Source organism: Tamandua tetradactyla, chromosome 19 (genome assembly GCF_023851605.1).
Source record: "Tamandua tetradactyla isolate mTamTet1 chromosome 19, mTamTet1.pri, whole genome shotgun sequence".
NCBI classification, from domain to species: Eukaryota; Metazoa; Chordata; class Mammalia; order Pilosa; family Myrmecophagidae; genus Tamandua; species Tamandua tetradactyla.
In genome coordinates this window covers 27445266-27463533 of record NC_135345.1, presented here as the reverse complement: position 1 = coordinate 27463533, position 18268 = coordinate 27445266, and the positions used below count along the sequence as shown (strand labels likewise).

The 18268-nt window shown below is 34.5% G+C and overlaps 1 protein-coding gene across 2 annotated transcripts in view; it reads right to left on the bottom strand.

Moving 5' to 3' along the window:
- The window catches only part of STIM2 (stromal interaction molecule 2), a 189491-nt gene that overhangs the window by 49117 nt on the left and 122106 nt on the right, over positions 1 to 18268 (bottom strand). The gene's annotated exons all lie outside the window — the stretch shown is intronic.

The following is an 18268-nucleotide window of genomic DNA, read 5'->3' as shown; positions in this document are numbered from 1 at the left end:
ACTTAAGTAACTTGTTCAAATTCATGCAATGAGTAATTAGTGTACATTCAAAACCAAGTCTGCTAACTCAAAAGCCCCAACTCTCAACCAAGTCCTCCACCTCCCCCTTTTGCAGTCTGAATAAATTTCAAAACATGGCCAGATTCACCATTAGCTGTGGAAGACTTTGGCTGTAACAGACACATATATTACATGTATTCTGCATTTCATTTTTTAATAACTTTCCTATTAATTTTTAAAAATGGAAAAACATTTGTAATCTTTTTCTAAAGAAAGCAAGGGCATAACAACTTCGTTTGGCAAATTAATTTATTTTAGAAAATAACCAACTTCTTACATAATATAGCCGTATAGTTAAATACATACTCACTACTCTCTATTAAAAAATGAAAGTATCTTTATAAATTCTAAAAGGTTTGATAAAGGGATTAGGGCAGAAGAAAAAAGAACAAACATTGTTAACAAAAGTATTATATTTAAAGTTGGTCAGACAGAATGGTTATAAAAAGAAAGTCTATATTTTGAAGCATCTCTGATATACAAGCTAAGCTAAAACCTACTAGCAGTTCAAAAATTACCTGAATCGTTGGCATGTTTATATAAAGTACTGTATTCTAAAACAACATAGTGGACAGTAATATTCGCAACTTTTAAATTCAATTTCAACTGTGAATTTCAAATTATAAAAGTCTCAACTGTTCTCTTTACACTGACAGAGAGGTGCTAATTTATCACAGGAAGATGCAATTAACCTAAGATTCAATATAGTGAAGCTGTGATAACGAAAATACAACTCTGAATTAATAAAAATATGGGGGAAAAAACAGCTTTTTAAAATTTAAAGGCTAAAGAAGTTTGAGGGCTTCCACATTTCATCTTAATCAGTTTTCTTGACTTTGTGGTGTTACTTCTGAGTGAGACTTTAGATGATCATCAGCTGCTCAGCCCAGTCAAGTCAGGCTTATCTTTAGAGCAGTGCCAGAACGTTAGCTCCTCGTTTACACGTTGGTCAGCAGGCCATGCCTTTGTAACATGGACTAAATTCCTGCAACATGCTATATTTGGACACCTGAAAGCCACACCTTCTGACTTGGGAAATTCAGACATTAGTAGTTAGAGGGATAAATACACACTTTCTCTCATGAGTTCTTTACCCTTTAACATGCAAGAAGTACATGCAATTTTTAGGCGCAAGAAACAAATGTTGGTAAATGTCTGGACATTCAGAACTAGAAAATTACCAGAGTATTCTCTTTTCACCTGTGGCACAGGGTACTAAGAGAAACATTATTACCTTTTCTATTGGAAACAGAAATATTACTTAAGCAGATGTGTTACCAATAATTGTCCTGTGAAGATAGTGGGAGATAACAAAAACATATCTTGAAAATAGAAAGTGGAGAAATACTGAGTCTCAAATCCTATAACACTTCTGAAGATTAACTGACAAGAAGTATGTGGATATGATTCTTAAAAATGATAAAGTGCTCTACAAATTGTACTTTACCATCATTATAAAATAGGTAAGAACATGATCAGAACTTTTTTATAACTAAGGGAAAATCAAGGAATGTGTTTTTTCATAAATGATTCAGTAAAACCCATGGACTCAATGGCCATAAGAGAATTAGATACGTAACCAAGTTTCCCTAAATACCTCATTACAAGTATCATTAAAAACAGCAACTTAGGGACAGAATGGCTGTCTCTTTGATTATTTTTCCATTTCACACATAGTCCTCTTTAAAACAAAACAAAAATGAACTGGAAATAAAAAGAGTATTTCACACCACATGAAACTAAGTTCTTTAAGGGCTGTCAATGATGTTTTTTATTCATTTCCATATCCCCAACATCATATACAATGCCAAAACTGTAGCAGGTGCTAAACCAACACGGAATGGCAGGTAGTACAAATGAGGACTCAGATGAATGGGCAGATGGCAAAATGATTTTGTTAACCAAGGCTGTCAGGAACATACATGCTCCCCTCATTCATTCCTTTTAGTGGCATTTCTAGATTAAGCAATAAACTTTCAAAAGTGTAACTAAGCTTCATAAAATGGATGGGTATTACTTTCCAAAGAATATGGTTAACAAAAAAACTCTACATCTACATTAGAGCTTGACAAATGTTTGCATTAATTTTCTATTAAAATTACCAAAAACTGCTCCATTTATTTTCTTAGAATTTGAAAGTTTCTTCACAAAATGTTCTGTATAGGCGACTTACTCATTCAGCAAATATTTACTGAGTGCACAGTAATTACTACTGGGCACTGAATAAAATAAATGTCAACATCAGAGTCAAGAAATTATCACCAAAACTAGCAGAAAGATTAATATTTTAAGAAAAAGTATTCACTTTGGAGGGAGTTTAACATAAAATGAAGACAAAAACACATTTGCCAAATACTGTCTTTCTAAAGCGTATTAATGGCCAGCTAAAATTTAAACTTTCACTACTAGTTAGCATAACCTCAGGTAAGAAAAATTGTTGAATTCAAAACTTGTAAATCCACTGATTTATTATGAATAGAAAACATCACCAATTTCAATGATAAAGCATTTTCAGGATAATTTTGCACAGGAAATGTCTGTTTAATCTCCAACTGTATATGCTTTTTTCCTAGTACACTTAGTTAAAGTCTAACAGTTCACAAATACTATTAGATGCATTTACTGCAAAGACAGAGGCCTACACAGGGCAGGCTCCCAAGCAGCAATCTGGCCTAACAGGGTCAGGAGACTGGCTACCTTACACGGCAACTGAGCAAAGTATATATCCTAAAAATAACAGAAGCCAGATTTTTCACTGTCAGTGAAGGGAGGTACAAATAGAGAAAGGGTTTAACCTAAATTTAACCCTGTACTGCTGGACTGAAATTGTGGGAATCAGTGTGAACTCATGGTATTTAATTCCTATAAGAATAAACAAAGGTGTGTGTGTGTGTTTCCCAACGCTGTTCATGGAGAAAGACTATGAACAACATCCCAGTAGCCCAGATCTTGATTTCCAAAAACCGCTCTCAACTAAAAGTAAACAGGATTCCTTGAAAAAATTGTAGTTTCCAGGGCTGGGGTAAAGAAAGAACAAAATGGGCCTGGAACATCCTTTTTGTGCCACTGAGTACTTCCAATACTCAATGATGGAAACATAAAAGAATACAGAAGCCAGCTTGAGAGATATCCCACTGGCCAAATTTGAGACAATCTGAAATATTTTATAACCCACTGAATAAAATAGGAATCCAGGAGTCCCCATTGATATAAATGAATAAATGCACATCAGTCAATCTTCAGAACAGTTTATAAGACTTTGACACTCATTATTTCTTCAAGTTCTGTTCCTAAGATATGTCTTTGTTATCTTCACAGGACTAGGTATTGATAATACACTGTTTCAATCTCTTCCTTACAGTAAAATACCAATTAGTAAGTAAAAAGAATAAAGGAATTAGAAAAATTACCATTTTAGCAACCAACAGAGTAATAATTACATCAGCAATTAACATACATAGATACTAAAACAAATAGTGAAAATTAAATGAGGAATGTGATTTTACACAGTCTCAAAGTATCTCTTTACAAAATACTTGTTAATTACAGAAGGGGGAAAGTAAACCAACAGTTACAGAAATCAAGCCATCAAAGTTACCACCACCAGTAGCAGTACAAACTGACCCCATGTGCCACCCAATAGGATATAATGAAAAGAGTACAGCATCACTTCTGTGACATTCCAGCCCAAAATACATAACCTGGAAACATCAAACAAATTCTAATTGAGATACACTCTACAAAATGACTGACATTTTTGAAGATTACAGACCATAGTTACGAAATTCCAGCAGTTTTTCTAAATTTAAAGTCTACAGAGAAAGGACAACAGGGTACAATACATTATTCTGGATTCTTGGGCTAAAAAAATTAATATTACCAGTACAAATGGCAAAATTAGAATGAGGGTCTCTGAACAAAGTGCATATGGGAGTTTTTTTGTTATGGTTAGGCAACTTTTCCCTAAATTTGAAATTGCTTTCAATTAGGAAGTTAAAATTTAAAAAATCTTTCAAATCTTCTGCATTTACAGATAGAGAGTACTATTAAACTCTAACTTCTCTACAGCTTTGTAGCTTGTGATTTGCCTCAAGAAAGTATGATCATCTTTTAGCAACACTTACAATTATGGTAGCAAACTCTGGGCTCTTATTAGCTACCAAGTACTTTTCTAAGCTCTTGATATTCATTAACTCATTTAACTATCAAAACAACCCCAGATGGAAACTATTAGTAACCACATTGTACAGGTGGGGAAAGTTAGGGACAGAGAGATTAAGTTACTCACCCAAGGTCACAAAGCTCACAAGTGTTACACAGAGATTTAAATCCAGGCAGTCAAGATCTACACTCTTACTCACCTTGGGATACTGCTCTCTAGAAAAGGATAGCTGGGGGTGGTGAACAAGTCTCCGACACTATGTCTCGTCTGCCTGGCCTAACTAGCCCAGTGTGGCCCTTGCCCATTGGCGTTGCTACTTTTGCTCCTGCTCAGCACCAGCTCAGTCCTCACCATCTCCTCCTATCTTCCTGTTAACTTCAGCAAGTTGTCTCAGTGAGGAAATCCACAAGGACCTGCTAGTGACTGGAGTGATGAGATAACTGACTAGTCTGGAGGTGGCAGTCGCACACCCACCTCAAGATCACAGATTCTGCAGGCCATATTCTGTACTCCAAGAAGAACACAATAAAGAAAATCTGCCTTTACCCCTGAAGACTACGACATGTTCAAAGTATGCTGAGAGCTAGAAAAGAGGGCTGATACCTGACCAACTCGTGACCCTAGACACAAAGCATGGAGAGGAAGCAAAAAATTATGAGATTGCAAAAGTTGAGAAGAGCAAACCTTTAGAAGTAGAACTGCAATGCTTAGAAGATCTTTCAAAATTCATCATTATGGGTAGAACAAAATATCAGTGGTCAATTGAGGGAGGGGTAAGGGATATGGGACGTATGAGTTTTTTATTTTTTATTTTTATTTATTTTTCTAGAGTGATGCAAATGTTCTAAAAATCATCACAGTGATGAATATACAACTATGCAATGTAAGCTACAGATTGTACACTATGGATTGACTTGTATACATGTGAAGATTTCTCAATAAAAATATTTTTTAAGAAGGAATGATGTGAAACATGCAACCACATGGATGAACCTTGAAGACACCAAGTTGAGTAAAATAAACCAGACATAAAAGGGCAAATATTGTAAAAAAAAAAAAAAAAATCATCATTAATGATTTTGCATACATGAAGAAGCAAAAAAAAGAGATGTGTTTGATACCAATGAGTCAACAAACACCCAGGTTCTGTACTTCAGCATCTTTTCAGTATTCTGCCTCATTGGATTAGACACCTGGCAGGTATTCTACCTGCATCACCTATTCAAGGCCAAGAAGCTGACTGAATAATGAGGTGCATTCCCATCCCACCCGGTATCTCAGCCAGCAGAACATCATTGGGATGTGCCTAGCCTATGGCACCCTACCAATAGTACCACAAAGGCATGCTGGAGCTTTCTCACTAGAACTGATTTCTTTCAGGTTAGGGGAACATGGGGTACCACCCAGACCCAATAAACCAATGAGGGACTTCATTTTAACTTGGTAAGATTTGGGCTGGGTTTTGCAGAATCAGACTATATTAGAGTCACCTATAACAACAACGACAACAAAAATAAGGATTGCCTAGACAATGCCCAAGTCAGCATCTGAAATAATAGGTTTCCTCACGTGATCTGTCTGAACCATGTTTTCTTTTCTTCTCCCACTTGCCCACCTGCTTGGGCTTCCACTCAAGCCCTTTTACAAAGATTTGTATGACCATGTTGAACTTGTTTCATTCTGATTCTCTTTCTTGGGTTTCCTTGTGAAATATACTTAACTTTCTCTGATTCTTGGCTGAGATGTTTAGGTAACTTCTTGTGATACACTTTAATAATTTTCATCTCTTAAAAGAGTGAAGTTGTGACATTTGTATAGAAGCTTTAAACTATAGATAACTCTTAAAGAAAATTTCATTCTGTTTAGAGAATTAAAATATTTGTGCTCAAAAAAAAGGAAAGGATAGTGTATATTGCGGGTTTCCCAAGGTATCATCAGTGTTCAAAGGATGAGAGGCACCAGTGATTACAAAGTCTCAGAACCCATCATTAACTTCTGGTTCAGTATTCATTTAGAACTAGGTTGAAAAGAATATCCTAAATGCACAATATTGGAAAGCTTCTAAAATGGATTCAGGTTGTTTAGCCAGCAAGTAACTACGAATAAATCTTGTAAAAGTATCTATGAAACCTTAAAAAAACTAGACTTTAAGAGAAAAATTATTTTTTTCCTGACTTTGGTTGATTTGGGAATAATCTAAAATTTTAGTATTCTTTTTAGGAACATGGTGATTACATTGGTTTAAATTACTAAAACATTTAAACTATACCATTTCTTAACTTTCGTGGGCTAAGTTTGAAAAAGGCTCCTTTCAGCTTGTTTTATGCTACTTTTGCCTTTTACAACTGTCTATTCATTAATTCCCAATTCTATTCCACTGAATTTCTTTCCTCTCTTGCAACTGACTCATTTTCCAAATCCAGAAATGTTTTAACTTGTTATTTTCAGGTCCCAGCTGAAGGGGGAAGCAATTCTGTTGACTGGTAAAACAGTGTTGAGACAAACCAATAAGTTATTACCAAATAATTAAATTCAGAGTCCTTCTTAAATTATTATCTGTCCTTCCTTACATTTAATTATTCTGTCCTTTCTTACATTATTCTGTGCAATTATTATTTATTTTAATGGAAATGTCAACAAACCAAAAATGATAAAAGTGGTTTCTAAATCTTGCCTAACCAGCTTACTAACAACATAAACAAATTCTTATAATCTGGAGGATAAATAAAAAACCTATTTGTAGTTTATACATGCCATCAGTCTACACAAATGCCACTAATGTAAACACAGTACCAATTTGGTATTTTACAGAATTATGATATTTGCCTCTTATTAATGTAAGAAGAGAAAAATGGTCATAATGAGATCAAATTAATTTTTGAAAAAATACTACCCAATCTTTCATTAGAAAATAAAGAAAATTAAGACAGCACCGAAAAATATAAAACTACCATTTCTTATAGCTGCCTAAGTCACATAAAAGTGTTACTTTTCCTAGATTCGGTAATATTAAGACATTACTTACAATTAAAAAAAACTATAATTTCATAAAGGCATGCCCTCCTAGACAATTCCCTGGATGGCTTCATAAACTTTAATAAGCTTACTGATGCTCCAATGTTATATTTATTACTTTTCCCTAATGAGGAGGTCTCATTTGCAAAAATTTGCAAACAAAAACTCTAGGGCATCATGAAAAAAACGGCACTGCAAAAACTTTCCACATAACTATGCTTAACTGTAAAGTATAAGAATAGTTTGCAACTAAAGCTGGTATCCCTGGACATTACAAAATGTAATAAATACCACTGGGGCTGTTCAGGTCACATGTCAAGTATCATATAGTCTCTTAGTTTACAGGTATTTAAAGGGCATCTTTTTCTCAAGACTTCCAACTAAAGTAAAAATGAACAGTGTCTGGCTTTTACCACCTCAAAGTCACTCTTTTGCTCTGTCAATGATGCATTTAAAAGCATCTGTGTTGTTTCTTTTCAGTGTGGACATGTCTGGTGATCCTAGGTAATTTCAGTTCCAGTTTCACTTGTCAGAGTAAAAAGTGCCGTGCAGTAGTGAAAGTCTGTAATAGCTAGGAAGATTTTGGAAAGGGGAGCAGAGTCACAAAAATTTCTGATGTAGTTTTTAATGATGAGAATTCTGTTAGCTCATTTCATTAAAACATCAAAGTGGAACTTAATAACTAACAATCATATTTGGGAAATGATATATCCTGTGGTCAAAAAATTTGGAGCAGGACGTAAGGTATGGTCCAAAGGTATTAGAGTGCCAGTGTCAAGGACGCACCAGAGGGTTCTGGAGTAGCTACATTTTATATACGATTCACTCTTCAACGCTGGATCCAGAATAACCCTTTACTTCTACCTACTCTTCTCAAAGTCTGGTTCCCTTTACTGATCAACTGGTTGTAGCTGCCTGCTAAGTACCCCTTCTCCGCCATCTGCTAAGACTAGACCCCTGATCACAAGGAGGTTGGTGGGATGGCGTGAGTAACCACAGCACCCCATCCTGAAGGCAACCACAATTTGGCTAAGTTTGGCCATATGACCTAAGCCAGTCACGGTAATTTTTCTAACTGGAGTAAGCAGGATAGACTCCTGTCCCACTTTGGTCATGATCCTGAAAAATGTAAGCTTATAATGGCCAGAGCCATAGACCAAGCCTCTAGGGAAAGCAGGAGGAGAAAATAAAATCAATATCCAGAAAGAAACAAAGAAAGACAAGTAGCCAGGGTGGATTAAGCCCCTGAATACACACCTGCACTTACCCATTAAATGAGGACGGTTTTTAAATTAAGGTAGTTTGAGTTTCTTCTATGTCAAATATTCCTAAATTAGGTCATTCCCTTAATGTAAAATCTTTCATAATAAAAAATAAAAAACTTCCTTCTTTCATATCACAAATGCTTTTAGGTATCACAGTCCCATTTCTCTATCTTTTAAAAGTCAATGATATTAACATTTACAGTGTGACTGCGTGATCATGAAAACCTTGTGTCTGATGCTCCTTATATCCAGGGTATAGACAGATGAACAAAAAATATGGATAAAAAAATAAATAACTAATAGAGGGGACAAAGGGTAAAATAAATTGGGTAGATGGAAATACTAGTGGTCAATGAGAGGGCAGGGTAATGGTATGTGTGAGTTTTTTATTTTTATTTTTCTGGAATGAAGCAAATGTTCTAAAAATAATGATCATGGTGATGAATACACAATCATGTGATGATATTGTGAGCCACTGATTGTACACCATGTATAGACTGTATATGTGTGAAGATTTCTCAATTAAAAAAAAAAACATTCAATGTTATTTACTGGTTTCAATTGCTCTCTAATCCACTCCCATCAGACTTTTACCCTACCACTGTATTAAAACTGCTTTGGTCAAGATCATCAATAATTTCAACCTCAAGGCTATCAATCCAATGGTGAGATCTCTGTCCTCATCTTACCCAAAACCTCTGTCTGCTTACTGCTCCCTCTTTTATGAAACACTTTGTTCACCAGGTCTCCCGGGTCCCATATTCTTCTGGTACTCCTTATATCTTGCTGTCATTCCTTCTCAGTATTTTTTCCTACTCTTCTGCTACCTCACCTTTCAGCACTCAGTCCTCTACCTCTTTTCATCATGTTCTCAGTGTTCTTCAATCCTTTTTTTCTCATTTTGCTCCCCTGTTGAGCTGTTTCAGACTTTTTTCCCCTTCATCACCCTCATTTCCAGGTACACTATATATCTACTTATACACTGTGGCCCTTTGGAGCCATTGCAATATCTAAGATATTTCTGGCCCTCCAATAACCAAGTTTTGCCCCCCTTGGTGGGAGATACCATCCCCTTTAAGAATGCACAATCTAAACTTCTTCCCTAAATGATCCTATCCAGGGCCACTGGTTTTAAATATCATCTTTCTACTGATGATTCTCAAATTTTGACCTCTGCCCTGAACTCCAAAATTATACATCCAACTTTCTCCCCACTTGGCTCTCTAACAAACATCTCAAATGTAACACAACCAAAAGTGAACTCTTTCACTTCTCCCCCACCCCACACAGTTTTTCTCCACCTTAGTAAATGGCACAAATTACCACACAGCTCTTAAGTCCCAAAACTGAGAGGCCATTTTTACTCCTTGAGTCTTGTCATGACCCTCACCCAACCCCCTGAAACTGATCCACCAGAAAATCCTGTCAATTATTCAAAATATATTATGAATCAGACCTCTCTGCTACCAGGGAAGGGAACTGTGTCAATGTGTAGCCCAAGTCACCTTCTTCTCTCAACAGTTCACCGCAAAAGCCTCAAACATCTTTCATTTATACTCCAGACCTGCTCTCCCAAGAATCTAATATCCACACAGTAACCACAACGATCTTTTCAAAAACTTAAATAAAGTCTCTATATTTATACCATCTTTACAATAAACTCCCAATACTTTATCACACCCTGTCTACCTCCCTGACCTTGTGTGTCTTCTTCCACTCTCCAATCCCTCTCTGCCTTCTAGCTACATTAGTCTTCTTATACTTCCCATGAACACTTTGAGGTCTTTTGAGCCTCAAGGCCTTAACCTTGCTGGTCCCGAAACCTGGAAGATACTTCACCCAGATATTCACTGGCTCATTTTTTGTCATCACTCCCATCTAAAACCAAATATCACTTCTTTGGGGAGTTCTTCCTTGACTGAATTATTTAAATACCCTTCACCCCTACCTGGTCACTGACTATCCTGTCACCCTGCTTTATCTTTATCCCATAACTTCTCTGTACTAGCAACTGTGTCAATGTGTATTTATCTACACACATACATATAAATTTGTTCATTATCTGTCTCCCTAAAACATAATAACTCCATGAGGACAAGAAATCGATTTATTTCTGTTATGTTCAGTGTTCTAACCCCAAAGCCTAGTGCCTAGCTCACAGAAAGTACACCTATATTTTTGATGATTTAATTACTGCACGGAGCAGGTAGATGTGATTTCTTGCAATCAATCAAATCCTTGACTGATACAGTACCCTTACAAAAATTTTCCTATTACTTGAGATGAGCCTCTACCTTTATTCTCTACCATGAAAAAGAGACGTACTAAAGCAGACAAATTACTTAAATTTTAAAGGAAAGCTCTGTAGTAAAAAAGACAGTATTTTATGATTTCAAGCCAATCAACAAAGCATTTGGAAAAGTCAGTTATGCAAATAAATGTATTAAGCATTTAGTTATGTAATAAATACAGCCTCCAATGTTTATTAGAGTGCAGGTTCTATTAGAAACTAGAGTAACTACTTTTTTGGGCATTCTTGTAAGACACTCAAAGAATCTAGACAAAGTCCTAAAACATATATTCACTAAATTAAAACTTAACCTTCCCTCTTTCAAAAGCTTCCAATTACACATCTGAAAGAATGCAGTTGAATGTCATGGTCAGATTCATGCAACTGAGCATGCCCATTAAAAACAGATGAAAAAAATTTAGACAACTATCAAAGCAGTTCAATCTTCAACTATCTCACACTGCAATCTGGTATAGGCTTACCTTGGCTAAGGTCACAGGCTCTGGATCAGTGGGTATGCAGCTAGTACTCAGAAACCTATTATTATTCATTGTAGTAGAGCTGTAGCACTATCATTAAAATCCTGCCACAAAATTTGGTACTGGTCAAAACATGGAAAATAATGATGTTAGAGTTCTACAGGCTTACAACATATAATTCAGAACAAACCAAACAAATGCATAGGTAAATTAAATGGTATGGAATTTCTCCAAGCTCCCCCTCTCTAATTGCTCACCCCTCCACCCACCCTTTGTCCACACCACTTCCATCCCTTTCCATAAGGTTCAAGATAATGTTTAACAAGGACTGTTGTTCAAATTCTTCATAAGAAATGAAATCTAAGAAGGATTTGAAGTAGTTAGTGACATACTTTTAAGTCAGTACCATCCAGCAATGAAGAATTAATCTGTCAATAAGTTCCTTACCAATCTTAGCTTAAATTCACTTTTTATTAGCCTAACAAAATCTTTTCAAATCATAAACCAACACAATTATCCATGAAGAAATGAGATATCGGTATTAGATGGAAAAATGTAATAAGACCACCTCTTATACCTAAAGATGTTCAAAAAGTGTTTGCTGAATTCGAATTATTTTTAAATGTTCAACTTAAATATCAGTCGGAGTCCTTTGCTTTTTCTTTCAAGCATATAAGATCTACTATTCTTAAGAAAACCCTTTACTTGAATATACCATCTGTAACAATCACTTAACTGTCCCCCATTGTCTTGCCTATCCCTTAAATATGGGGATACTCACTGTTTCTTTTCATATCTATTCATTCCCTTAAGTCTTTTTAACGTAACTCAATTGCCCATACAAATTTTTAAATTTATTTCTTGAAGGTTAAAAAATTATTTTTGTTGCCAAATCTAATGGTTTTTCTTAAATATCATGCTTTTCTATATTAAACTACTAGCCACTTTTCAACTCTCCTCTCAATCCCCCACCACTAAAAAGAGAAGAAAAACATAAATAAATGACTTACAAAAATTCCATATACTGTGAAGAAAATAATAGATGAAATGTGTCAATCAGTCAGGGAAATAAAAAGAAGCAGGGTTAAGCAAAATATACATGAGATCCTAAATAACTGCTATAAAGGTGGGCAAATAAGAAAACAAATCACAAGTGTCACAAGGTAAGCACAAAATATCGGCTCAGGAGCACATCTATTCTTAATAATGAGACCTAAAAGAAATGAAGGCTCTGGGCAGATACTTTGCAATAGGGTTAGACCATGCTCTTAAATACATAAGTACCCAGACCTTCCTTGAAAACACTCCTCTCTAAGACTTGAAAATGTACCTTCCTGATTCTCTTCCCATCCCTCCCTGATGTCCACTGCTTATGTTACCAGTTAATCCTTTGTTTTTCCCCAATGCCAAGAGTCCCCAAGGAGCTTTTCTCTTTTCCTTTCCTTCCCTTAGTGGACTTCATATAACTTTAAATATCACACCTTTATGTAGGTGAATCCCAAGGCTATACTGTTAACTTTGTTTTTGAATATAGCTTTTAAGCAGGCATAAGTCACTAATGATAAACACCTGTTGTATACTTTTTTTTTAAGCCAATTACATTGTAAGGAACAAAATTGATGATGGAAATAAGAACTAAATTTCCTTATTAGAGATACTGGAATTTGCTGCTTTGATTTTGGCTCTGATCTTTATCTGATGCTTCAATTTGTCTCTGTCTTGAGATTCTTGATTTCAAAGTAATAACTTAAGTAAATAGCTGATTTAAAATACTTTGAAATCATTTTCAAGATCTTGGAAGAATTCGTGTTGATGAAAAGAGAGAAACAGAATGGCCAAGTTTTAGAAGATAGTTTACTGAGGACCTCTTAACGAAGAGGTTCTTATCTTTAAAATAAAACATGAAAACAGATGAGAGAATAAGATAATATAAGCTTTCTTTGTTCTATTCCATCCAAAATAATTATTCACAGAATAAAAAGAATGTTAAGTGTGAAAGAAACAGACAAGCAGGGTAATTTATCCTATTTTTAATAATTCATTTCCTATGAGCTATGTATTTATATATGTAATATAACATGTAATAAAATATGCATACATGTACATTGCAGAATTATATAAATGTTTAGAAATATTAGAAACAAGCCAGGTTAATATTAAAATCAAAAAGTCTAGTTGATACCTTTGAAAATTTTATTTTTCATTGTATTTGTAATTTGTATCTTTTATATTACAAATACTTCTATAATTGCTAAATAACAATGAGTAGAATGAAAAAGACTTTGAAAAGAAAAAAGTATTTTTTTTAAACTGAACATCTCTGAAGAGGAAAATACTAATATAAACAATTTCCTTATCCATAATGTATGTTCCACCTAGAGTAGAATTTAATATAGTGAATCTCCAGCAATAACACAAATTTTAAAATTCAGAACTGTATCAGAGGCCCTCCTAACCACCCCCTTCCCAAACCAAGGATTGATAAAGCAAAACTTAACACATATCCATAGGCAGCTGGTTCCCAACTGTTAGGGAATGAGTAGAAAGGGAGGAAATAGCAATGCTCAAAAAAGCCTGTTTTCTAGATAATCCCTCACAAACAGCAAAAAGTGGGCAGCCCTTAGTTTTACCTTCTGCAGAAGGTTCTGTTACTGTACTCCACACTTGAGGTATCCCTCGAGTCTGTGAACACAGCAGAGGAGAAATGTAGAACAATTCAGGTGTAAAGCAAACCATAAAAAGATGAACTCACAATTTTAGATAATACTTCCTTAGACTATAAGAAAAGATTCATTTGATGAGTTACATACTAAAAAATTTATTTGAGAAAAAATGGGGCTCACAAAATGTCTCATGTTTCACAGAAGGGAAATTGGCCAGTTTTCTAGAGCACAAAGAACAGAGAGATGTAACAGCTAGTTGGTCTCTGATTATATCCTGAGAAGTGGTCTGTATTTCAGAATAAAAACTAAGAAGGATCTATAAAAGGAAGACAAGTTATCTTAAAGTATCTTCCACAAATTAAAAAAGCATAATTAATACTGGGAAATCAGGATATGTAATGATTTTAAATCTCTAAAAATTAAGCATGCTGAAATAAAATAGGAAAAGTGTCAATAACAAAAGAGAAAGAGAACTAGGAAAGAAGAAAACTAATATAATAACCAAAACAGCCCTGATTAGATCTAAAATAAAGGGAACAGAAAGATTGAAATAATAGCATAGGTTCCTGATTAAGACAGATCAGCAACTTACTGTAAGTATTCTAAACTCATATGGATAATTTTCTGATAAAACCACAACTATTTGACTATAAAGGAATAAAGAAAACACTTAATAGAAAGTATAAAAATCAATTCTGATTAATACAGAACAGTGTTTGCCTAATTTGCAGATCAACCGATTAATGTCTGTGCTACTTTTCTAACAAAAACCTATGTTAAAAAAAAAAAACAGCCTATGATAAGCCCTCTCAAATACTTGTTGATAGAGTAAATGATCAACATGTTTGCATCACCTATTCTCTCCATAAAACAAACTTTAAATAGAAAATATTTTTAGTCAGTGATGCCAATAACGACATATACATTCTGCAGCTGGATTCTACCACAGAACAGGCCTTCCCTTGTGTAAATTACTGTCTGTGGATGATGAAAATCCAGTACCTCTTTTGATGGCTAACAAGCACTTCTACTACAACTAAAAGTACTGCTTAAAATTCTAAGTGTTAAAATGACTTAATAAAACAGGATAAGACTGTGTTATATTAAGAGCCTTGTATTTTTTAATGTGCTACATTGATTGCAAATGTCATCAAAGCTCCTAAGCCAACAGAAGTGGTTCCCAATAAAGGGGTGACAAGGAATGAAAAGTAAATACCACTCAATGTACCTCATCTGGCCTACATGAACTCTGCAGGCAAACTGACATACTTTCATATTACTCATTTATATCACATAAGAATCACATTCTATAAGTGAATTAAATAATGTGCCCACAGTGTCTCCAACATTTTTTTATTATAGATTGCATCATGTCCTTTAATTACTTGTCCCACAGTCTTTCTCCAGACTGTGGACAGATGGAGGACAGAGAACATATTCTTCATCTATGTATCTTCAATATCTAGGACAACGCCTTGCTCATAATAAGTATTTATTTACAAATATTTACTGTATAAATCAGATAAATGAATTTCCTCAAGCCCAAAATCACATGGAGGAAAAAAAAACTTGGAATTTATTCTGGACAAAGAAAAAGAGTTGATCTGAGTCCTCCTTGTAACATATTTCTCAGAATTTATGATTTTGCATTCTTCCTAAACATACCTATATTACATAAAACTCAAAGCTGGTCTTCCGGCTGACAGCCAATTCATCTTCCTATAATTCTTCTACAGCACAAGGCTTTATAAAACAAGAAGCTATAAAAGCTCCTAATGTTTAGTACAATGATCATGAAAATGTTAAAATATGTTACTACTTCCCATAAACATAGTAAACATTGCTAATCAATAATTGCTACAATTTCCTTCTTTGCTGCTGAGACCAGACACAGACCAAGCTTCCTTCATACAGTGCTCCAGGCAAACACTACCAATTCATAAGTGCTGGTATGAGGGTAGAGTTCTAAGGTGACACTGTTGGAGCAACGCATAAGGTTTAAATAAAAGGCTCATTATAGTCTGGTCTCCCTCTCTGACTGACCCTATTCCCCAGCTCAACTGTATTTTCCAGCAATATCAGTCTTCAATGTCCCCCACATAAACCAGGTTCACATTTATTTTAAAAGAATGGCAGTAACAACAGATATTCAGTGAGCACTTGCTATATGCTAAGCCTTGTTCTAAGCACTCCACAAACACAGATTCATTTAAACTTTCTGTGATACATCACTCTTACCTCCACTGAATGAAACTAAGATGCAGAAAGGTTAGGTAATACATTTTAATAGAAAAAAATCAAATATTAAAAGTGATGCACTATTAGCCCACATACACTAAAAATTATTACATTTCTGGTTTTAACTTGTGATTATTTTAAGGAATTAGGATTTAAGTCTGAAATTACATTTGTTCATTTACACATCTTTATGTGCTAACCTTTATATCCCTCCATAATTTTCTCATCTCAGGAAGTCTTCCCCCTAAATAGTCTGCCCATTCTCTAATTTCCCATACGGTATCATTCACCTTCTATTTAATTAAACCTTTTTGTACCGCTATTTAACATTTCATCAGTTTACATTCAACAATACTCTGAGCTCCTTGAGAAGAAAAACCTTTTCTTATACTTCCTTGCATCCTACCATAGTGGTTGCTTTACATATTATAAATATACAAATAAATATTTTGTTGATAGATGCCACAAAGAATTTTTATTTACTCTTCTGTAATGCTAAAAAATATTCTCTACTCCATTCACATTTCTTTCATTCCAAACTCATGTTAACCAACAGTGTATATTAAAAATATAACAGATTTTATCAACATTTAAGATCCACTTATGCTTTCACACCCACAAAAAGCTGTATGGATATTAAGTCTCTACATAATGGCAATACTTATAATCCTTCTTAGCCTATTTAATACCCATAAAAGGATTTTTTTTCCTTATCAGTTTCCTACTTTGTAAAATTTATATTTTTGCTGCCCTAAATGGAAAGAAAACCATTTTTCTCTGGTTAGGCTTTATATACACTTGAAAATAAGCATTGTTAAATGCCTTTCCCTGAGACAAACTCAGTTCCTTTATATTTCTAATCCTAGAAAAGAAAACAAAGAATTCTAAACTGTCCCCCAAATTTCCAAACATCTATTCAATTTATAAAGCCCAAAATTACAGTGACCTTAGGTAGGATAAGATCTGTGCTGAACAGGATGGAAAGATTACTTCATGGTTGTCACATGTCATAAAAACTATTTAACCCAATGAGTTATCTTTTCTAAAAACAGTGCAATACCTAATGTGTTTGTTATCTATTATGATCCCAAAGCCTTGAACATAACTAATAATTAATTTTCTAACTACATGTCCCTTCATTAAGTATGTGTCTATACTTAACTGCATCCAATGATTCTATTCTAAAAAATTCTCCAATTTATCAAAATCTATCTGAAAGCTAATACTCTTTTAAAATGGCTTTCATTTGCAATGTATTATTGCCATGTGCAACCTGACCAAGCATTCTCTAGACACACACACAAAACTGCACTCAGGTCACTGTTGAAATTTTTCTATATGAGATTAGGATCAATTTCTGGATAACATAATTTTAATTTTTCCCCAGTTATAACATTCTAAAAAGATTTTAAAGACCCATCACCTTTCTGAGAATTACACATTACACTGATAAGTATACAGGCTAATAATTTATGTTCATTTTATTAATTAATGTCATGAGACTGAATCTAAAACCCTAAAAAATTCTTAATATTGCTGAACATGTAGTTTATCTAGCATTATTGCAAAGATAAATTAATATTTCCTAAGTGCCTATTAGGTGTTGTCAGGAATTATGCCAGGCACTTTCATATTACTCATTTATATCACATAAGAATCACATTTTATAAGTGAATTAAATAATGTGCCCAATGTCTCAGTGACCATAAGTACAAGGGCCAGGATTTAAATTTGGAGAGCTTGAAAGCTTACCTTCTTCCTGCAGCATGCCACTTTCACATGTAGCAAATTTTCAGGTAACTCAAGAAGGAATCATGAGGGGGCTACCGTTTATGGTCTACCTCCTATCCCCTTCTAGAACTCATGATCAACCTTCACAGCCTATTATACACACCACCTTCTGCATATAATCCTATCAGAGAATTAATCCCTACCTCCAGTTTATATCTCTACATCCTAAGTTTATATCTCTATATCCTATTTATTTTACTGTACATATCCCCATATATTGTAATTATTTATTTACTTGGTCTTTCCTGCTCAGCTATAGCCTGGACCCATGTTTGATTCATCTCTAATACTAGTTCCTAGTATAA